The following is a 24,370-nucleotide window of genomic DNA, read 5'->3' on the forward strand; positions in this document are numbered from 1 at the left end:
TCATTGCTAGTTAGAGGCTGTCAATCCGTCACCTCTAGTATAGATATAACACCATAACTGCCAACAAAAAAAAAAACCCTTAAAACTCTAATAGGAATTCAAAATCAGAAATCTAAAGATAATGCTAAAAGTAAAAACTGGTACTCATACAACAATAGCAGCCCAATAACTACCATTAATGTGAAGAGGTTAGGTGTAAGTGTGAGGTATTAATGGGAATATTATTGGCAAGTTACTAGAAAGTCATTTTCAAACTGAAGCATGTCTTCAACATCAGTAACTTGCCAACACTATTCCTCTTGGCCTTCCTAAACAACTTTTACGACTGGGGTCTATTATCTAAAGCGTTAGGGGCCATCTTCATTGCTCTCAATCCAAAAATCTAGGGGGCTGACACTTTCCAAAACTTCAGACCGATCAACCTTATTAGCGGCCCATACAAAATCCTGGCCAAAGTCTTGGCTACTCGGCTCCAGGGGATTCTAGATAAAATCATCTCTCACCACCAGAGCACGTTCATACCGGGAAGACAAATTATTGACAGCGCTCTCATTACCTCCGAATGCTTGCATTTTAGCCACAAGTCCGGATCCAAAAGGAATAATATGTAAAGGCGATCTTGAAAAGGCCTACGATCACGTAGATTGGAATTTCCTCCTATACATGATGAAGAGAATAGGGTTTGGGCCCAAATGGTTAGCTTGGATCAAGGTCTGTGTTGGATCAGCGATGTTTTCTATTCTGATTAACGGTTCTCCCAAAGGATTCTTTAGAAGCTCTAGAGGATTGCAGCAGGCCTATCCCCCTTCTTATTTCTCATAGTGGCCGAGGCTTTCTCCCGCATGTTGAGTAAAGGTCAGACAGAAGGCATCATCGGGGGTTTTCAGATTAAAGACATGGATTAGCCCATATCCCACATTCAATATGCTAACGATATGCTCCTTTTTAGTGATGCCGATTTGGACAAAGTGCGCAACCTTTGTACTTCTGTCCGTTGCTTTGAAGCAGTATCGGGCCTTAAAGTAAACCTGAAAAAATCTATGCTGTTTGGAGTTAACATCAGCGATGCTGAGACTCAAAACTTAGCTGTTGTCTTCGGTTGTGAATCGGGCTCTCTTCCCACCTCATTCGCCGGGCTTCCCCTATGTGTTGGCAAGCCCCCTATGGCGATGTGGGACAAAGTCATTGACCTGTTTGAATCTTATCTTGCTAGATGGAAATGTCGGTACCTATCACTTGGTGGTCGGCTTACTTTGATCAAAGCTTTATGTCCTTATTCAAATGTCCAGTGAAGATCATTTCCATCCTCGAAAGGCTTAGACGGGATTTTCTTTGGCATGGCTGTGAGGAAAGGAAGAAATTTCACCCAGTGGGCTGGAAAGAAGTCTGTCAACACTTTCAAGATGGAGGCACTGGTGTTAGGGATCTGAAAGCCATGAATCGGGCTCTTCTCGGCAAGTGGTGGTGGAGGCTTGGATGCGAAAATGGGGCCCTTTGGAATAGGGTGATCAAATGCAAATACGGGCAGTCGTCTGAAGGTTGGTGGACCACTTGCCTTTCGCCCTGCAATATGTCTGCGGTTTGGCAGGGTGTTCTTCTTTCTCAGGCGGAGGTGCAAAGACACGTAGGATTTTTCTATTGGAAAAGGTGATAAAGTTCGGTTTTGGGAGGATATTTGAGTGTGGTCCAAGGCTCTTAAACAGACGTTTCCAGCCATCTATCATCTGGCCCCTAATCCTCTCCTTACTGTGGCTGATTGCCATTCCGTTCTTGGCAATGTTGTTGTCTGGCTCCCACCTTGCAGGAGGAACCTATACGATTGGGAAGTGGAAGAATATGTGGCTCTTCTTCAGCAGCTAGACACGTGCCATCCTGATCCTCAGCAGCAAGATAGAATCACATAGAATTTAGACAAAAAGGGCCAGTTTTCTGTGAAGTCTTTGTACTGCTGTTTCGGCAGGAAATTAGACAGATCTGAGGAAGTTTTTACAGCTAAAATCTGGAATTATAAAGTCCCTCCGAAAATAGCTGTTTTTGGGTGGTTAGTTGCCAAGAGGAAAGTCCTTACAATAGACAATCTGAGGAAAGGGGGCATGATTTTCACCAACATATGTATCTGCTGTATGTCAAATGAAGAGTCGACGGATCACCTCTTCATTCACTGGCCTTTCTTTCAGCATGTTTGGTCTACCATTCTGTCCTCTTTTTCGGTTTCTTGGACGGCTCCTAGGTCTACGAATTGCGTGCTTGTGGCTTGGCATGGTGTTCCCCTCGGCAAAGACAGATCTCGGGTTTGGAGAATGGCTTTATTGGCTGCTTGGTGGACCATCTGGGAAGAGAGAAACAATCGCTGCTTCAGAGATACTCCCCACTCAGTGGAGTGGGTGACCAAGAGAATTCAACAGTTCGTCATAGAATGGGCCTGCAATTCAGTCAATCTTAGCGGGACTTCTTTTGCCCCCGATCACCTTTTTGGTGGGTAGTCTCTGTTTTTTGTGTTTTGCTTCTTGGTTTTATTTTGTTTGCTGCTTTTTCTGTTTTCTTTTCCCCTTTTTTGGGTTGTATCTGGGAGATCAGTTCGCTATCTCAGCAGACTGTTTCTCCTTTTTCAGTTCTCTCCTTTTAATGAATTTAAGTCGCCTTTCCAAAAATAAAAATAAAAAAAATCAGATTCCTCAAACCGAAGCAGTCTTTCAATTTATGGGCCCATTGTTCCATGAACCAAACTGTCTCAAACTCCACCTATGTCTGAAAGATCGTGTTGTGAGACTAAGGAACCTTTTAGATGCACTACCCAACAAAAGGTGTTTCACCACAGATTGCTTCTTAACAAACTCTGGTTGCTTGGTTTACTAAAATCAGTCACCAGAGAGATTTTGATCATTCTTCAGTAATTAAGGGTGTGTTTGGAGGAGCAAAGTATCATGAAATTTCAACTGGGTTTATACCAAAAAATAAAATATAAATATAAATATCTAAGCCATTAATGTGGCTATTCCCATCATGTGATGGTTCATACTCGAATATCTACTCTATCAAATTCCATAGCAATCCATTTGATAGCCACCAGTTGAATGGTTAGGATAGTTCAATCAATGTGATCAATGAGCCATGCTCATTCCATAGCCTTTACTCCATGCCTTTTAAAGATCCTATGCTTTCATCTCTTTCGTTATATGGAAGGAAACACCACGCGTTTTGTTGAGTGGGGCCACTTTTGTTTTGTTAGCTTTTTCCAATTGATAATGCAAACAAGCTTATCATCTCTATCCAATTATTCTTCTTGTCTATCTAGCTACATTGGTGAGTTTATCCTCATTTGCTATTTTAAAAACGGATGTCTCTATGTGTGTGTAGACCACCACCACAATCACCAAAACTAACAACAATAAAAATATTTGTAGGGAAAGAAAATTCTTTGCATTTTTTATTTTATTTTTTGTTAAAGAAAAGTAATGGAAAATACTATTCTTTATAGGTGAGAGTATTTGGTTTACAATCTCATAAGTGGATGTCTGAAACACCCTTTTCCCAGCATTTGACTGAATATATATATATATATATATATATATATATATATATATATCTCTATAGAGATATATCTCTATAGATATTGGCTCCCTTCTTAAGACAGAAATGGCAAAAGCTGGCGCTTCGCTTCTTTAAGTGCAAACATATTGCTGATATAAATTAAATGCTTTCCTTAGTTAAACTGTCAATCTGAACAAGCACTTGATTCTGTCTTCTTCTTAAAGTGCTGGGAAATATGTGCCCCAACTTTAAGTGCTCACCATGCGCACAGTTCATACTCATTGATACGGGTGGCTGGGCAGCCCAACCTTGTAGGGTGGCTGGCTGAGATTGGGTTTGAATTTCATGCTAGATGATGAAAGGTTGGACTCTGTTAGGAAAATTCTTCCTGATATGAATTTTTTTCTTCTTCTTTATTTTCTCTCTAAGATTTAGGATCTGATTAGAGATTTAATTCCCTCTCTTCTCTATATATTCATCACAATATAAAAAGATCTATTCATACAAAGAAAAGTCATTCAATCTTTTGTAAATTTATTTTTCTCATTCATTAAAAATTTTCTAACTGCGGTTGGGCTAATGATGATTGGTCCAACCTAAGCATGAGCCATTTGGGGTGCACTGGCTTAGCCCCTGTTCTCTATACTTGGGTCGTGACCCGGGCTTGCTCTAGCCCTAGTTGGATTGAAAAGGTCATGGCCCTGCCCTATAAGGCTAGCATTATAAGGAAAATAGTCCAAATATTAAATGTGTGTGACAGCTTAATCTAGGAAATTTTTTAGGAGAATACTGTTCATCCAGGACAAGTTCATCATATAAAATATCATATAAAATGTTTTGATCATCAAAACATGACCATAGATCCAAGAGCTCCTTTAAATTACACGTCCACATTGAATGGGAACTACTTATGTCTCTAAAACATCCTTTTAAAAAAATGGTGGGCCACTTGATGATTGGACTGGGCCAACGCCACGTTTAGTGCCCAAGTCCTGGCCCTGCACACCGAGTCGTCCAGGCCGGGTCAGGCCAACTGGCCTATAAGCCAACCACCATTTTTATCACTCTGTCACAAATTCCTATATACTACATATAAATGAGGTAGTGCATGTTTAGCTTAATTCAAGTACCCAAAACTCGGTGCTTGTATGGAGGAAGCAAAACAAAAACAAAAACAAAAGCTAAAAAAAAAAAAAAAAGAAGAAGAAACCATTGCAAGGACAATCAGCATTTTGGACATGATGGAGTGCATCTATGCATTGCTCAAGGACACTGGACCTGTTCCTTGTTTGATATGAAGCTTTGGATATGAGCATGCATCATAATCTAAGTCTTGTCCCGACTAATCAGCGATAAAGGTAAAAGCTCTGGAATTTTTCTCCGACCCGCTCCCTCGATTCTCTCAGAAAACCCTACTACCGATTTTCCATCTCTATCTCTCTCTCTCACTTTAAATGCTGGAGGAGAGAGCTCTCCTTTGGATTCGCAGATCTCAACGAGCTCACGTTTTCAAAGGCAGACCCGTTTGGTTATCGCGTTCGCATCGGATCTAGGGTTTCTTTTACTTTCTCGCTTCCCGTTTTATCGATTTAAGGTAAGAGCAAACGCAATCTTTTCGATCTCGTCTTCCCGCATTGTAAGGTTAGGGTTTCATCGACCTGCATTATGTTTTCTAGGGTTTTTTGAGTCACATTTGTGTTCTGCAACGATTTTTGGGGGTTTCTGGAGCTGCATTTTGATGTTGAGATCGTTTCATAGTATTTTTATTTTTATTTTTTAAAAATTTTGTCTGATGTTTTTCATTTGTGCTTTGATGATGTAGATCTTTTGAATATTAATTAATTTATTTTTTTAAATTTTCTTTTAATTGAGGGATTTGAAATTTCTGGGGAGGAGATCATTTTTTGGTTTAGTTCTTTGATTGGGAGGAAAAACAGAGAAATTGAAAAAAGAAGGGAGTCATGTAGTGGTCTAAGCTAATAAATTTTTTCTTGAATGTTTTTCCCTTCTTTTTGGTTTTTTCATCACTGCATGTGACTGATGCCTATTGTGTGTTTTTCCCTTTGTGATTTGGTTGTTCGATGCATTTACTATGTAATATTTTTTTCACTTATGTCAGGTTTCTTGATTTCTCCTTCCCCTTTTTGGATGGATCAGTGCCTTTTTTTTTTGAATTAGATTGAGGACCAAACTGCGTTTTTTCTGATCAACCAACTGTGCTTATTTGAATTAGATTGGGGACCAACTGCATTCTTTCTGGTCAACCAACAGTAAAGGCGGGTTTCAGCTTATACTCGTGTGGATTGATTATCTCATTGGCTTCATAATGTATCTGTCCTAAGTGGGATTCTGTAGCAGAGACACTTGATGGTGGGCCAATTAGATTGACAGACACCAAAAAGGTTTCAAATGGCCTTTTTGCCCTATGGAGCCATCATATAGCTGCTAGGTTTCATCAATCAGATCTATTTCTGTTCAGCAGCTACTTCAGCAGTTGAAACTGATTGAAGCCAGTCTTGAATTGGGAGAGCTTTATGTGTGGTTGCTATTTCAAAAATAATAGAAAAGGCATTGTCTTTTATGTATTTTCTTTCTTTCTGTCGTTTTTTCTCTGATGTGCTTAAAAACCTCTGTGCTTTTTTTTTTTATATATTTTAACAGAACTATGTTTTCTAGATCTGATTGCTATTGGTACTCAATATCCATTGAATTAAATGCAGACAATCCGATCAATGGATCATCATATTGAAGGGCCTGGCCAGAATATTGCACCAATCAGATGATTCTTAATTCCTGCAGTCAATGGAATTTTATTTTGCCCCTAATTTTTCCTAGGCTGTCCGATAGTAGTTTTTTTTTTTTTTTTTTCCCTTGGATTGATATCTATAGGCTAGTAATTAGATGTATAACATGACGTTTGTGCAACTTGATGTGATCATTGATTGAATGCTATGGATCTCTCAAACTTGTGAGTGTGGCTGCTAATCATTGTTCTTTAGTGTAACTTTTCCAGGCATTTATTCAAGACTGGTAAGTGGCACGTTCAGTGCCCAGCACTGTATGAAACTTACATGCAATGAGTGTTATGCATGCCCTTTTCATAAGTTTTCGAATTCTAATTTTGATAAAAACACAACAGTGATTAGGGAGGAAAAAATTACCTACCTTACCATGAAAAGATTGAAAGAGAAATAAATGATTACGAAGAGTGAAAAGATTGTAACATGTATCTCTTTAATAGAATCGTAAAATTTTTAGGAACATTTTAGAAAACAACAGCCATGTTTACTTGTGTTACTACAAGACCATTTTGAAAAGGAAACACAAAATATATCAAATTTTCAACAAAATATTGAAATGAAAGAACAAAAGATAAGAGGACTGGAAGAGTGCTAACCTTTCTGATACGGTTGGTTGCGAGCATTGAAACTATGAATCCAGAGAAATCATGTACTTGTATAAATTGAAGTTATAGGAATCAGGGAAACGGGATGTGTACAACATAGTAAATCGTGCCTTTTGGACCCTAGAGGGGGTGACAGTTTGAATTTTGGAACCTTATTTAAGGAAGATATTAACTCTTCTGAGTTTTTTTTTTTATTGGCATAGACCTCTATAGATTAGTGACACTGCAAGAAAGTGGGCCATTACCGACTCTTTTTTTTGCCGATGACCAATACAAACTGCGGGCAAAGGTAAGAATCGTTGGGCTTCGTGTGGCTGCTGACGATAGAACTGAAATGCAGATGAACTGTTAGATCCTTGGCCCCAAGATATACAACATACTCATTTTCAGTTTGTGTAATGTTCTGTTATCTAGACCGTTTGTCAGCTGGGCCCCACTTTGGAAGGACCATTGCTTGAAAAATTCTCCTGGATAGGACCATCCTAAGTTTAATAATTTGGCCTGCAAAGTGACAGTTTAGAAGTGAAATGCGGCAATGGTCCACATTCGGCTTTCAATCTGGGAGGGTTGGGAAGTGTGGTCCATCCACAGCAGGTCACATACCCAAGAATATACAAAGCATGCTTGAGTCTTCAAGTTAAGCTTCCTTTATTTTAGGTATCGTCAGATTTCAAGGAGTGGGGCCTAAGACTGGATATGAGCTCAAGTTTTTTGCTGATTTATTTGGGCTTATCAGGCCAAAATCTCTTTGAAATTCGTGTGTGTGTGTGTGTGTGTGTGTGTGTGTCACCATCAATGTAGAGATTTAGTTTATGTGTGTGGTCTCTTTACCTTTATTTCCTGAAAACTTGGCTGAGGCGAAGTCCTGTGCTCAACTATGGCTATTATGATTGGATTTGCTCATTTTGGTTTTTCCTATGTAACAGGGGACTTCACTTTATATTTTACTGGATGCTTGTCCATTTCTGTGCACCCAACAATCCTGTATGCGGCTCATATAAAGATGATTTTTTTTTATTTTTTATTTTTTCTTTCTAATTGTTTAGCACATTTCATTTTGGTTAACTTGTCATCTGAAGCTTACAGTTCAAGTTCTGTGATATTCTTACATTTGCAACTTCTTTTACTTTGACTTCTTTATTACCTATATATGCAATTTCTTATTTTCATTTTTTTGATAAGTATTATTGTTTAACACATTTTTTTGAATCATCTTCTCCACTAAACTTTCCTTTAATTGAGTACTAATCCCCACCAAACTTTCCTTTATGTTCCTATCTCAGGCTAAAAGAAAAGAATGGCCAATTGAGAAGCTGAGGAAGTTTGAGGTCCCCAAAGCTCCAAAATATATTTTCCTATCATTTGTCTAAGGGACATGCACCAATGCACTTTGCCAACACTCTTATGTAACCTGTCTTGCTGCAGCAGAAAAAAAAATGTAATTTCTATCTCAAAATCCTCAAGCAAATTTCATTTATTTTTTATATTAGTTTCATTTGATAGCATACGAAAGACACGTCTCTTCAATTTATACATTTTCTTGTGGAAGGTCTTTTCTTGTTTGACAGGGAACTTTATTAACACAAGGATCTCTAAAAACATGTTTTCCCAATCTGAGCTACAATCAGATTGTAGGACACTTTTTTTTGCCCTTATGTTTGTCATCACGTGCTCAATGAATTGTTTTTTTTTGCATTAGAAGACTCAACAAATTCTAGTTATAAGTGCAGTTGGAAAGAGACTATGAGGGTGTGAATTCACCTTTAAATAAATCATAAAAAAAAAAATTCTGAAATGGTTTTCATTCATTTTCTCACAAATCCTCTCAAGAGTAGGCAAAATAGAGAAAAGACCCATTTCAGATTTTTTTTTTTTTTTTTGAAACGAATGGTCTTTTTTTGGGTGAGAAGGAAACTTGTTGGTCTTTTCTGTTATGCATCATCTCAAACAAAATTGCATTTACTTGATGCATTAGTCTGGGTATCAACCTTGCCACTGCAGATGTTATCATTCTCTATGAAAGTGATTGGTACATTTTCCATTTTTCTTTGCTAGTAGCATTTTAAATTGGTATTTTTTACTATCTGGCTTCATCTCTCTTATGTATATGCCAGTTGTTCCAGGTTAAGAGAAAAATCAATTTGGTTTATGGTGGTGGAAGGAAGTGTAGGCTAATGGGTCTAATTTCTCATGTTGTTTTTAATGGTGGATGCCATGCTCTTAGGTATATATGTTTTTCATTGATCTACTTTTTTGTAGAAAAATAATGCCGCCTAGATGCCTAGCGGTGTTGATAGCAATCAGGTTGTAGACCTTTATCCACCACGCATGAATTTCTTGATGTTCAAAACCATTTATTTGTAGGTTACCACACACATCCTAACAATCCAATTATTTGCCCGTTGTGAAGCTGATAGTAAGAGGCATAACATTGTTGTCATTTTTGAAAATAAGGGGTAGTTGTTCATACAGAAATCGTTTGCTGCAATCAAAATACAGAAATCATCATCATCCCCCATGGCATGACCCATCCACCTCCACATGGCATAAATGTATATATGGAGATTCTTACATGCAACCTGAACCATCCAAATCATGACGACTCTTTTAAATCCTGGATTTCAAATCCTCAAAAGGGCCTCTTTTAAAATTCAAGAGAAAAGGAGTGCAGAAAATCCTGAATTTTCAATCCTCTTCAACTGTCATCATTGAAGATTATTGTTGGTTCTTGTTTTAGTGCTCTTTTACAGTTTTAGTGCTCTTATCTATGAGTTGGATTTCATAATGCATTGAAGATTATTGGTTGGTTCTTGTTTTTCTTTTTTACAGTTTTAGTGCTCTTTTACACAATAAAACAATGTTAGTCTTTTTGTGAGTAAATCTTCGTATCCTTATAAATTTTTTGTGTTGGTTATTAGGTCTCACAGTTTGTCATTCACGTATAAGGCTTGCATATTATGGATATAGTCGTCAATTTCTGCTGGTTGGGTTGTTTTCACATTTCATCTTGTTAGGGGATCTTTTTCCTTTTCATTTCATCAATTTCATTACTATATTTGTCTTATCTTTTTGCATTATCTCTGTTCTAATGTGCTTAATCATGTGATTGTTTGTCTTCAACATAATCACGTGCAAATGCAACCCAGATCTGAATAGTTGAATGTGGACTACATTTCTAGATTTAAAGCCAAGGACTTCAAGAAAACCTCCACAGGTCAAGCAGCAAAAAAAAAAGAAAAAAAAAGGGAGACATAAATGATATGTGGTCTCTTCTACAACACAACTTGATACTCACCATCATCACATTGAAACAAATTTTCTTAGTGACAAAAAGTTGCTATACATGTTGTCTTCTGATATATCTTTTGGGTGATGCTTTTATTCTTCTTCATGTGTAATTTGTTAAATTTCATCTGTCAGTGCTTTTGTTTGACAGTATGAAGCTATAGAGTGATTTTTTTTTTCTTTTCTTTGGGTGTAGGATCATTTATGGAGATATTAGACAATTCATATGTGAAATGCAAGTTGGCTTTGGGATCTACAGTAAACGTGTATAACTGGGACCTACAGTAAATGTGCCACTATAAAGAAAACACCACAATCCATCTGATGCTTCTAAGCATACATGATTTAAAAAAAAAAAAAAAATAGCAATGGCTCACATGCTCTACTTGTCGGCGGTTTCTTCTAGTTAATCACTATCTTTGGAGTGTTCAAATTTGTGAAACAATCTATTTAGCTAAGTGTATAGAAACCAACACATGTACATTGATGCATTTGGCATCCAAAGTCCCCCTATCTAGCTAATTAGTATTTGCTTCACTTTTGAGTTTCATCCAAATATTTTCTTTGTGAAGGACCATAGAATGGAAGATTGCTGTGGCATGACTTGAAGAAAGGCGATTTCTATCATCTAATGGGAACTCCAAAGTCCTTTCACTTATCATCTAAGTCTTGTCATCCAACAATATGTACGGTTCATCACGTGCTTTCTCACTTTTAGCTTCCTTTCTCCTTTAAATATGTGAACTCTAGTGTAGCCAATAAATCAAACCTTTGGAATTTGTACTTTCTATATCTAGTGACAAGCTCTCATTCCCTATTAGATACATTTCATTGATGATCTTAGTAGATTTTCTTTTGGAAAGCGCTTTCATTTTTAACTCATTTTTCTTTTCTTGTTTTGTTGGTGGCTGTGTTTCAGGATTCAAGCATTTGAAATTATGGCAATTGCTGTCGTAGGGAACAACCTCATATGTTTGTCTTTTCAGCCTTCAGACTTTTACTGCATGTCTGTCTTCAATTAGTTGGGTTTCCGGTGGTGCTATGTAGCTTATAATTTTCTACTATCATTTCGAATTATCTGCCATAGTGTTCTTGCACCTGCTAGTTATGACAAAAATCTAGATTGCATGTGGTCGTATTACTGAAGAAGTCTTCCGATTCAAAGCCTAAACAATTTGGGATATAAGATTTTCCGCTTTGTTATGAACATGTGGTGCATTAGTGATGTATAATTTCCATTATTGGATGGTATTAACGAGATGGTCGTTCATTAGTTTGACAGGTTTCCTTTGTTTGTGCAGCTATGACTTAAATAGTACCTAACCATCCCATTTTATAGGCTATTTGTTGGATGATTAGAATATTTGATTTGTGTGTTTTTGAAGTGTGGTCCATTGTAGCGAAATGACACACTGTACAGATGGAGTACAAAAGCCTTGCGAGCATACAAGTTTGGATGTTAAATCATTATTTGGATGCTCATTTCAGGTTTTGGCTTGTATCAGCATACAGGTTTGAAACGATTGTTTTGGTTGTTCATTATAGATTTCACATTTACATATGTATACTGAATTTTTTATTTTTGCTACTCATTTTAGGTTAAGGTTTGTAACATCTTACACGTTTGAGCTCGGACGATAATTGTTTATTTTGCCTACTCATTTCAGGTTTTGGTTTATAACAACTTAAAGATTTAGCTTAATCATCACAGGTTTAGTGTTAACTTTTCCCTCGCTAGGTCCCAGGTTTTGATTGCCTGCAGGTTTTGATTTATCAACTATTTTCCTCGCTAGGTCCCAGGGCAGAATTCATGGGTTGTGGCCGCGAGCATGTTGTAAAGTTTAAGTGGTCTGGTATGGAAGTTCTTCTTCATCAGACTGCTGCCCATGCCTCTGAAAGATTTGGATTTTAGGTACATGGAAAATATTTGTATATGTCTGGACACTGATACCATAGTAGTTAGAATTTACAAACCAAGTCAGTTTGCTTTGCCCCCAAACTTTGTAATGCCCTTTTGTTAAATCTATCTTACAGGCGAAAACTATGAAAAAGATTGTGCTGAGGCTACAATGCCAGAGCTGCAAACATGTCTCCCAACACCCAATTAAGGTTGGCTTCTAATTTATTATTTTATTTATTTATTTATTTATTTGTTTTAGGCAAGCATTCAACATTCCATGCTAGGCATCACTTTAGGTGGTCCCCACATTGTAAGGATTTTATTAGACTTTTGGCATGCAACTGGATGATTAAAATGGCATATAGCCAACAGGAAAACATTTTGTTCCATTGACCATACATGGTGGGATTCATTTTTTCCTCCTGTTTATTCTGTTATGAGAAATAGGGCTGGATTTTAGAGTGTGATGACTTTGATTTGTGGCCTTCACTAAATTTCATGTGATCAGTTAAACACTTTTTGGCTGGTTGATCAGATTCGAATGAAATATACTATTTCAGATATCATATGTTAAGTGAAGCATACTTAGTACATTTTAAATTAAATTTTGTATTTCAAATAGATGTTGCTACGGCTGAAGGGTGTTACGTACCACTGACAGTTTGTGCATACTATATCTATTTTGATAAGTTGCATTACTGGGGTGTTGTAATTTTACATTTCATTTGATTTCTCATAGTTTGCTGTTGGGAATCTATAACAGGAAAGAAAAACATGGATACTCAGAGGTCAATATTGACTTTTAGGCTGAATTCAAATGTTGGAGTGAATTAAGTTGTGAACATTCATGCTTTTCAAAAAGAAAAAAAAGAAAAAAAAATAGAACATTCAGTTTAATAAAAAAGTTAATGGGTGCTTCCAGGTCATTCATAATGATGAAGTTGCATTGAAATTGCAGCGTGTTGCTTTTGAGTGGGTCATGACATATGACCAGTTGTAGGTTGATCATTTCTCTTGTCAAAATACCTTGAACTAGAAGAAAAGTGAGGTGTTAAATGCTTTATAGATTCAATGTAGTAAGAACTTGGAAGGAAATTAGTAAAATATGGGCCAGATATGTAATAATTGGTAGGTATCATTTTGAACTTCTACACGTACTTGGATACTCTCATATCTCGCTTTTTGGAAATTGGGTATTGCTGGTATTCTCAATTGGGTCTTGCATTTTGAATGTCTACATGCACTTGAACTCTCCTAAATCTGTTTTTTTGGGTATTATTGGTTTTCTCAACTAGTTGTTGCATTTTTTTATTTTTTATTTTTGATATGGAGTATGAATGTTCTTCTCATCATAAACTAGAGAAACGGTTTTGAATGCTTACTTGATGTATGAGCCTTCTCCTTGTGGTTTCTTTTCCTATTTTGTCAAATCTATGGATTTATGGGGGGTTGGAATTGGTAAATCCACAGGTTCTGTAAATCTTGACTATTAAACAAGTTGAGGAGATTTGAAATCTGTGGATTTCACTAATCCATGATCCTGATCCCTCACCCAAAACAGCTTAATATGCATAATCAACCTTCATAGGCTTCCTGGTCTTGTTTGTAGATTAGATTAGGCTTTTAGGTCCATGACATGGAGATGCAACTTTTGCGTCCTGAGTCCATGACTTGGAGATACCAGTTTCTGCAGATGGTTAAACAGCAACAATTTGCATTCTACAACTAGAATCTTCCAATCCATGGGAACTTTTGGTTCATTGGCTAACCATGACCAGGCCCAACAAATTAATGGATTGTATCAATAAACTATGGCCCCACTTGCATAAACTAAAAACCCAAATGTGTTGTATTTAAAAACCAAGTTGAAAAATTGGTGGGAACACATCACACTAAAAGTCCTTTAAAGAAGAAGAACATGTATGTTTTCCTCATTAGAGAGTTAAAACTACAATTCATGCATTAATTTTGAATTCTTTCCTCTCTAGCTTTTCTTAATATACAGATGAAGGCATTGCCTTCTTTTTTTGTGATTGGTTCATATTTAAAGATCCTTCTTGGGTTGTTGTTACAACCCAGGCTGGAAATGTAAAGATTCTTCTTTTGTGGGTCACAGATATCTGATGTGGTTGATTAGGAAGTCTGCAAGCTGGATGAAAAGTTCAAGGAAGGGAGTCATGTTCAAGTTCGTGTTCTTGGCTTTAGGCATCTATAAGATTGACAATGGATGTTTTAAAGGTAAACTAGTTTATTTTCCCCTAGAATAGCAAAAAGTGTGTTTGGTCCGATCCCATCCACTATTGATCCATTAGATCAGCATTATGGATTATCTACATGGACCCCACTTCTCCAAAATCAATGGTCATAGTATTACTCTCGGAAAAAAGTTATATTTTTGTTTTGTTTTTTGTCTATTTTCTGACTTAGACCTTGAATCTTTTCTTTTTTGTTTTTGTGTGTGTATGCAGTGTTCCTAATTGTCTTACAAATTCCCTGCTTTATCTTCAAACAGGTGACACTGGCACACTTCCTTTTCTCTGCCATTATTATATTATGTCGAGGTAAATTTAAGACGGATTTGTGTTTTACATGTCACAGCCACTCAGAACACAATGAATGGTGATTTGGAGTGTGAGCTAATTTTAAGTGCTAACTGGTGCTGATGCCTTTTACTGCTACACAGCTCACCAAAGATCGACAGAAGAAACCAATCCCTTGGAAACAATGGCAATCATTGGCAACAAGGAGATCATTGACATTAACCAAGGTATGTCACCTTTTCTTTTCTTTTCCTTTTCTTTTCTTTCACTGTGGCTACGGATTGTCAGTGGCCATGACCTCTGTAGCTACGGATATAAACCGTAGTAATGTTTTCAAGAGCTAGGCGCCAATGGCTACGGTCGTTCTATTGTACAGATTTTAACCGTAGCTTTTGACTATGTAGCGGCGGCCAGCACAACTGTCAGCAAAGGTCCTAACTGCCGGTAAAGCCTTTACCCACTGAGGCTTTACCGGCTGTTAGCTGAGCGCGGGCATCATGAATGGCCGCGGCTCGTTTTTATGCCTGGGCCTAAAACTGGGTCAGGGACCAGGTTGTGGGAGTAGCTATACTTCAGAAACACATTATGATGGGACCCACCTGAGAGAACTTAGGAGCCATGAAAGCTCAGATGAACTTGATATTTGTATTTTTCCTTTCATCTACATATATGTGACCTTATAAATAGGTTGGATGGCAAATAAACATTTTTGTGGGCCCTAGTATGGTTTCAACGGTGGGTGTTATTGTTTCCATTCTATTATGTGGTGCGGTCCACTTGAACCTTGGATCTTCCTCATTTTTGGGCCCATGCCCTCAAATGATTTTGAAAAATGGATGGATGGTGTGAATATAACACGTATCATAGTGGGGACCATAAAACTTGGTGACGTTGACACACCACTAAGATCGGTAGTGGAGGGTAGACCAGGCAACCCACATCCATTCGGGTCTACTTTAAGGAGACCAATTATGGGTCATATACTTTTAAAATATGAAATGGATGGATGGGGTGCATTTAGAATTTGAAACTATGTTTTAGGACTATGGCAATAGAAAAAGATCCATCCCTGGTTTAGGGTTGCATCTAAGGGTCTGAGTGGATTTTATATAATCATCATGATAGGTGTTGCGTAGCACGCCAACAACGCAGTAAACCGAAATCCAATCTTAAATCTCACCCACAAATGATAAATAGGAAGAAATATAGACCAGATAAAAATCAAAGAAAAGCAAACAAACCACAAGATAAGATATACGTGGAAAAATCTGAAACTAGGGTTAAAAAAAACCACGGATGCAAACTTCCACTATGAAGAAAACGAAGATTACAAGGCAACATACTAACCTCTCCCTTGGAAGTACAAAGAAAATCCCTTGCTGACACCTTAGAAATATTTCTTAATATTCACCTTAACTCTAGAATAACCCTAGGGACCCCAATTTATAGTTTTGGCAACTTCCCTTTCGCACCTTTGTGAAAGGCAACTCAATTTTTCGCAGTCCGCATCAGATTCGAAAACGAATCTGCGAAACCACGATCGGTCGAGCAGACTGCACGACCGGTTGAGCGGACCCCACGACCAGTCGAGCACCTCGGACCCAAAAACTGATGCTCGCTGGAGTTCAAGTCGTGCCAGTCCACTACTAGTCACGATCGGTTGAGCAGGCTCCACGACCGATCGAGCAGGGGCCACGACCGGTCGTGCGCGGCCCTAGATGTGGCTCCACTTCTCAACAATCTCCCACTTAGAGATACATTGCCATAAACCTTTGTCTTCTTCATCTGGAGTGCACTACCTCCTCGTCTTCAAGCCTAAAGACCAATCAAAGCTGAACAGAACTTCAGCTTCTCCCATGTGACCGCCTTGGTCAACATATCCGCAGGATTCTCACTTATATGAATCTTTTCCAGAGCAATCGATCCATCTTCCAGTAACGAACGTATGAAGTGATATCTGATGACAATATGCTTGGTCCTCGAATGAAAGGCTGAATTCTTAGCCAAGTATATTGCACTCTGACTGTTACTGTACAGCTTGCAATCTGCTTGCTTTTTACCCAACTCCTCTATAAAACTTTGCATCCATACCATCTCCTTGTATGCTTCTATAGCCGCAACATATTCTGCTTCCATCGTACTGATAGATACTATCTTCTGTAACTGAGAGACCTAACTGACTGCAGCACTAGCCAGAGTAAAGACATAACCCGTAGTGTTTCTTCTGCTGTCGATATCTCCTGCCAAATCTGAATCCACGTAGCCTTTTAGCTTGATTTCTGATCCACCATAGCACATCCCTACATCCTTAGTACCTACCAAGTATGTAAAGATCCACTTCACAGCTTTCCAATGTTCCTTCCTGGGGTTGTTCATAAACCTGCTAACAACTCCCACTGCTTGAGCAATGTCTGGCCTCTTACTCATCATATCATAAATGAGACTCCCAATATCTAATGCGTATGGGACTTTAGCCATGTAATCCCGTTCCTCCTGCATCTTTGCACCTTGCTCCTTAGATAGCTTGAAGTGGTTGGCTAATGGAGTGTTAACTAGCTTAGCACCTCCCATATTAAATCGATCAAGTACCTTGGCTATGTATTCTGCCTATGACAAAATTAATTTCTTCTGGCACGCTTTATTCTCATACCTAGGATTTATTTTGCAGCTCCTAAATCCTTCATGAAAAATTCTCTAGACAGTTGTCTTTTGAGATCTGAGATGTCCTTTATACTTAAACCAGTCACAAGCATGTCATCAACATACAGAAGAAGGATGATGTATAACGTATCAAACTTCTTCAAATAACAACAGTGGTTAGCATGACATCTCGTGTAACCATTTCCTGACATGAAACTGTCGAACTTCTTATACCATTGCCTCGGGACTTGCTTCAGGCCATGTAGACTCTTCTTCAGTCTGCACACCTTGTTCTCCTTTCCTGGTGTCACGTATCCTGTCAGCTGATGCATATATATCTCTTCTTTAAGGTCCCCATGAAGAAAGGTTGTCTTAACATCTAGCTGCTCTAAATGTAAGTCCTCTATAGCCACTATACTCAAGACCATGCGAATCATAGACATTTTCACTACAGGTGAAAATATTTCATTGAAATCGATACCTACCTTTTGTTGAAACCCTTTCACAACCAATCTAGCCTTACACTATTTTGAACCATCATGCTCCTCTTTCAGTCTGTAAACCCACTTGTTATGAAGAGTTTTCTTACCCTTGGGTAGAGTGACTAGCTCCCATGTATGATTGGACTCAAGAGAGTCAATCTTCTCATCCATGGCCTGCTCCCACTTAACCCGTGTATCTGACTATAATGTCTCTTCAAAACATTCTGGTTCACCATTATCTGTCAGTAGTAGATAATGTAAGGAGGGTGAGTAACGGACCATGGATCTCCTCTCCCGAGTAGACCTCCTTACAACCGATATATGCGGCTTTGCCTTATAATGCTCCTGTGCATGATCATCCTGTGGCGCTATAACACCCATGTCCTGTAACTCTTCCAAATCTATGAATTCTTTCTTCTCGGCCTTATTTTTTTGCACACTATTCTTATGCATCACTTTTTTATTGAAGACTACGTCCTTGCTTCTGATGATTTTTGTGTTTTCAGCATCCCAAAACCTATAGCCAAAATCATGCTGCTCGTAGCCCATAAACGTGCACCTCCTAGACTTCGCATCCAGCTTGTTTATGTACTTTACATCAATGTGAATATATGAAGTGCAACCAAACACTTTGAGATGTACAAGGTTCACTTCTTTTTCAGTCCACGTTTCTTCTGATAGCCCACCATCCAATGGTGCTGAGAGACTTCTATTGATGAGATATGTGGCAGTATTCACAGCATCTGCCCAAAAGGTCTTGGGCAACCCTGCATGTAACCTCATACTCTTGGCGCGCTCAAGGATGGTCTTGTTAATGCGCTCAGCCACACCATTCTACTGTGTCCCTGGAATTGTTTTCTTACGTTTGATTCCATTTGCTGCACAATACTCCTCAAACCTCTTATCACAATACTCTCCCCCATTATCAGATCTGAGACATTTTACTGTTTTACCTGTCTCGTTTTCTACTATAACTTTCCACTTCTTAAATACATCAAATACATCAGATTTATGCTTTAAGAAATAGACTCACAGTTTTCTACTAACATCATCAATAAAAGAAACAAAATAACGTGAGCCACCAAGAGATAATACTTGTGTCCGTCCCTACACATCAGTGTGTACAAGCTCCAACAGATGTGTCTTTGGAGCGCGTCCCGTCTTCTTGAAACTTACCCTCTTCTGCTTGCCATACACGTAGTCTTCACATAATTCCAATTCAATAGACTTCAGCCCTGGTAGCTTCCCTTTTGACAACACGACCAGAAAATGAGCCAAAGGCAACGGCTAAAAACCGTAGCTAAAAGTCAATGGCTACGGTTAAGATCCGTAGCACGACCGTAGCCATTGGTGCTGTAGCCATAGGTCTAAAAGCTATGGCTACGGATATAATCCGTAGCTATAGAGACAACGGATACGGATTAAATCCGTAGCCGTTTCTTCTGTAGCGCTAAAGTATTTACAGCTACGGATTATATCTGTAGCTAAAAGTTAAAAATGAACCGTAGCAATTGGCTTAAATTAGCAATAACTACAGTTTGTAGAAACAGGCTACGGTTAATAGCCGTAGCTAATTAAGCTATAGGTACGGATTAAATCCGTAGCAATATTGTCCTTAAGTTAAAATCATATACAGCTACGGATTTTATCTGTAGCTAAAAGTAGAATGAGAACCGTAGAAAAAGGCTAAATTTAGCAAGAGCTACGGTGTTCAACAAAGTACTACGGTTAATAGCCGTAGCTAATGCCTATTGTTAATAAAAAATTTAATTTGTAATGGCAGCTCTTACCATTGTAGTACACCCTGATAACTCATATAAGCAAGATCCAATTCATGGCTTAATCATTCATTCATTCAATCAAACACAATCATTCATTCATTCAATCAAACACAATCATTCATTTCCATTCAATCATACACAATGCCAACATAATAGTTATATGTCTATTTAAAGTTCTCATTAACAACAAGATTCAATGCCTTCTCGCAGCCAAATAGCTTCTCAACAAGCGCAAGCAAAAACTCCATGGATGTGCATCTACTGGTTATCAATTCGCAATCAACTAACACCCTATTCTTAGCTTCGCTTTGATCCGAAAGCTTACTGCTTATGGATGATCATATACCTGTTTGATCTGAAGGAGAATCAATGTTATACGCTGCCAGTTGTTCTTTCAGTTCAAGCTCCTTATCATCTTCCTCTTCACTATCAACGGCAGTTGGCATTTTCTGCTGAAAGACCCAAACCAAAAAGGCAATGAGAAGTCCACAAAAACAGGGAGATACTTGGGAAATAAGATGTTTCAGGATTTGCAAACACACCTTTCTAGCAGGAGCCTTCTTCGAAGCTCCCCTGCCTTTGGGTTTTACACCCTTGGAAACATGTCCTACGGAGAGAAAAAGATAACATGCATTGAGGTGAATGAAATCTTCAAGATGGGAAATAAAATAGTAATTGACAATCTGCCTGTACCGAGTTCTGTTCCCAACAAGGTTCGTAAAATTCAGGTTGACAGTGAAACCATGTGATCCTCCATTGATGACGTTAAATGCAGGCACAGGCAAAACTAGAGTTTTGTTCCCAGCAAGGTTCGCAATGTGCTGCATGACAAATAGTGCAACTTAACAAATATATGCTTTAACAGTGAGTAAAGGGCCAGTGAATAATCATACATTTTGAACTGTGTTTGGACAAGAGATGCTAAAAAAGATTATTTTCTGTTGATTTGAAGAGGCCAGTGAATAATTAGATATGATACATCAAGATGGGTTCCCTTGACAGCCTACCAAATTTCAGTGGGTCCCCACTATCGTGTGGTCAACTACTTGAGCATGACATTTCATGTGTGGGAGCTTCATGTGTGGCTGTTTGCTTGGTCTAAGTGCACTAAGTGCATTGCACTTAGATGGACTTAAATACACTAGATGAGACCATGATATAGTAGGGTATCTGAAATAGATCAATTAGTAAATTGTGTTTCGAGTATATACTTTTAATAATTCATAAATAAATAATAAAAAAGGAACATGTTGCAAACTTAGATGCATTTGGACACATCTAAATGCACTTGGATGAACTTAGACATACTGAGATCCATTTTCCACAAGTACAAAGCTTCATATTCAATCTGGGCCTCGTCACTTACCATGAGGCCCAAACATAAAGCTTTGTCCGCTTAAAGTTGACCTACAAAATGCATATGAGTGTGACTAAGTTCATCCAAATCACTTAGAGGCACTTAAATGCACTTAAATGAACTTAGACACAGTTAAGATGCATTTTATCAAGCTTGACATACAAAGCTTTGTATTGGATCCAAGCTATTTACATACATACATGTGCGTGTGTGAGGGAAATGATTCAAGTACCATAAAACTTCTTTCATTGAATCATTTGTGGGTCCCACTACAATATGTTGATGCAATGAACTCTGGCGATCAGACGTGTCACCTTCCATTTGGACATGGGACCAAAAATCATACCAATCCATGAGTCAGGTGGGCTAGACGACAAGAAAATGGTAGTGGGGAACACCCACCCTTGATTTCATGGGGCGCCCACCATGTTGTGTATATGCCATGCAATCCATTCACCTTAAGCATGTGCCCTAGATGAAGGGATCCTGCAGCCATCAAGTCGTTTTGACACTCTTGTGGGCCCCAAAGATCAATGGTGGGTGTCCCCTGAATTGGTTCATACCATGTGGCCGACCTCAAATTTGGATCGGACTGATTTTAGGGACCCTGACCTATTGAACTAGCACACATCTGATTGATGGGTCAGATGTCATCAACATATCATGGTGGCCCCACACAACATTTTTGCCATAATTTCGGTGAAAAGGTCTGCATTGAAATAATTTCAACAATTTAATGAGGACATTCATGCATAAGAGAGCCCATCTACACGTCACCCATGCCAACATGGCGCACATGTGTGAGACCCAATCCATCAAATGGATGGGTCCAACTATGTAGATGTCCTTATTAAACCTGAACCCATGTTCAGAAGACCCATGGGTTCCCAAAGCAGATTCAAGTCCAAGACTTCAAATTTGGTACCTAGAATTGAACCTGATAGGACCAAAACCTGACTCCTTAAGGCAATTCAGCCAGGTATGGGTACACCAAGACTCGACATGAACCAGACCCATAAACAGCACCATTGACCATATGTAATTGTTTGGGTAATTACGTACCAGTGGGTTACCTACTAGTTTGTGCAGTCAGCTTCTCAAGCATGACCTTTCATGAGTGTAGCTGTGCTAAGTGATTTTCCTAGCAACTGCCCCTCCATGACCTTAATTTGCCTGCTCACCCTTTGGGGTGTCCATGCAATAACTAGGCTATAGGTCAACACTTGGTCAGACTGCGTTGGAAGTGAGTGGTGTCACTTGGGCCCCTACCATGGCCAGTTCCAAGAGCCCAAGTAAAAGAGTAGGCTTGGTGTCTAGTTGGTAGTCAACATAAAACTTTTGCCAATCTACTATTTTGAAGCCAATCTCAAATTGCTAGGAGAGATTAAAATGACGGTAATGGAATTCAAAATAAAGGATGAGCCACCTCATGACTAGAAGGGACTGATTTTGCATTAGTTCAACTTCAAGGTGCAGTCCACCTTATGCACCACTCAAATGTCCAACACATATGACACATTGGGATAGGAGTCAGATTGCAAGTGAAGTTGAACTAATGCAAAATTCTCAAGAATGCTGAGTTGCCCATCTGACACCAACAGTCCAAATTTACCTGGGGTTGGGACCTGTTAGTGTGTGTCACAAAGAACACACACATGAACACACACACACACACAGAGGGAGGGAAGGAGGGAGAGAGAGAGAGAGGGATGACTCTTACGGGAGTTCAAATCTAGCATTTGCATGATCATGAATGTGATATTTACACCAGCCACAGCAAATGGATACTCCCAAGTAGTTCGCTTTCCACCTTGCTTGTTCAATAGCCTTTGAAAAGTTGGGATGGATAGAATCATCTGATCTGCAAGAAAATTTGGGCCATATTCCATCAATGTCGGGGCACATCATGTCCTTGGTGCAAATCAATGAAACATAGGGACCACTTGTGCAAAAATAGATGCATCAGCTCACCCTCATGAACTGATCTGCTTCAACTTTCTAATTATGGCAGCTCCCAGTGATAGCGAAGCCACTAACTTAGCTGTTGTCTCTGTAAGAACACCTTGCCAATACAATTCATATAAAAATTCAATCGATTTCTATGTCAAGAAAACAAAAAAATCCTGACAGATGGCTCACAGCTGATCTCTACTGCCGCCTGGAGCATGCAAAAAGAAAAAAGAAAACGAAGATGAATATGCTAAATGGGTAGTATTTGAAATCGCTATTTAGTTACATTTAGGTGGGAAGCAAGCCCTTAATTTCATTCAAATTCAAAAAAGCATTCGCTTTGACAAAAAACGAGTAGCAAGCACACTACTAGAGGGAAAAGGGCCGAAACTGTAAATTCAGATGATTTTGAGTCTGAATTAAAATACATGATATGCAATGCCAACCTCATTCAAATTAGAATAATGATACCTGATTCAAGATTGTTTTTTTCTATTTTTCTTTGTTTCCTTTAGTTCAATTCAATTGAGCATGCCTTGCATCCAAATAGGCCTTACGTTTAATATAACAACCTCGTCAAAATCTGTGGCCCATAAGACATCTGCATTGAGATCCATAAATTGAGTTTGACAGCTTGGATTTGAATCCTGTCAGATCCATAAATTGAGTTTGGCAAACTACATTAGGACATTAGAATTATTCAAAACAGCTTTTCTTTTCCAAACAAACACAAACCCATGTAACTTAAGTACATAATCAAGTAATAAGTAGAAAATATGGGAAAAGAAACTGAAAAGCACCACAAACATATCAAAAGGAATGCTTAAAGGACCACAAACACACACTGCTCAGAAACTGAAAAGCCAATTGCCTTTCATGGTTCTCCTCAATATAAACGAAAAGATGTATGATCTGCAAAATGGAGTGCCACATTCATCCAAAGTTATTAAGCAAGTCTAATCAGCCATGTTTAGAAAACCAATAACTAGGCACTGAACATGCCCCACAAGTGTTATATGATTTTTAAATTGTTAGGGAAATGATAGTTGGGTCACTTGGTAAGATTTCACTGTTCTCACCTTTTGCACTCCATCCCTAGTCTCAATGTTGAAATAGAGTCTGTATCTGCTTCATTTGAATAGTTAAGGATGTAAACAGGCCATCCTCTAAAAGCTGGGCTGAGTAAATTAAAATTTTGAATAGTAATGGCCTAACAAGCCAGCCCCAAACAGTTCAAAATCCAGTCCCAAATCCTACATGTGGTGCTTGTGAGGATAAACAAACGAAGTGATCAATAAAGCATTAGATTGAAGCCTGAAGGCAAGAAGAATGAAGCATGTATCGATCTATAAATACTGTTAATTACTTAAGAAGAAAATGTACAAGTAAAACATACCATTCAAAAGAAAAACATCATTGTAAGTGCTGCTAAAATGGATATTGTTGCACCTGATAATGATGCCTCTGTCAAATCTAGGAATTTTCATGTCAATGCGTG

General features: G+C 38.4%; 2 long non-coding RNA genes across 3 annotated transcripts; one reads left to right on the forward strand and one right to left on the reverse strand.

The window, feature by feature from the left end:
• Positions 1–11,181: 11,181 nt before the first annotated feature.
• Positions 11,182–14,311, forward strand: LOC131231519 (uncharacterized). Of its 2 annotated transcripts, XR_009164401.1 has the most exons (5): positions 11,182–11,672; positions 11,890–11,933; positions 12,016–12,134; positions 12,257–12,331; positions 14,239–14,311. It is a non-coding gene; the product is annotated as an uncharacterized LOC131231519 (long non-coding RNA). The 2 variants fall into 2 exon arrangements; XR_009164402.1 differs by lacking the exons at positions 12,257–12,331; positions 14,239–14,311 and having other exon boundaries at positions 12,016–12,246.
• A 5,433-nt stretch (positions 14,312–19,744) lies between these two features.
• LOC131230210 (uncharacterized) lies at positions 19,745–20,391 on the reverse strand. The gene is made up of 3 exons (XR_009163903.1): positions 20,259–20,391; positions 20,108–20,172; positions 19,745–20,017 (listed from the first exon to the last, which is right to left on the reverse strand). It is a non-coding gene; the product is annotated as an uncharacterized LOC131230210 (long non-coding RNA).
• Positions 20,392–24,370: the final 3,979 nt, after the last annotated feature.

The sequence above is a fragment of the Magnolia sinica genome, chromosome 17 (assembly GCF_029962835.1).
Source record: "Magnolia sinica isolate HGM2019 chromosome 17, MsV1, whole genome shotgun sequence".
In the NCBI taxonomy this organism is placed as follows: domain Eukaryota; kingdom Viridiplantae; phylum Streptophyta; class Magnoliopsida; order Magnoliales; family Magnoliaceae; genus Magnolia; species Magnolia sinica.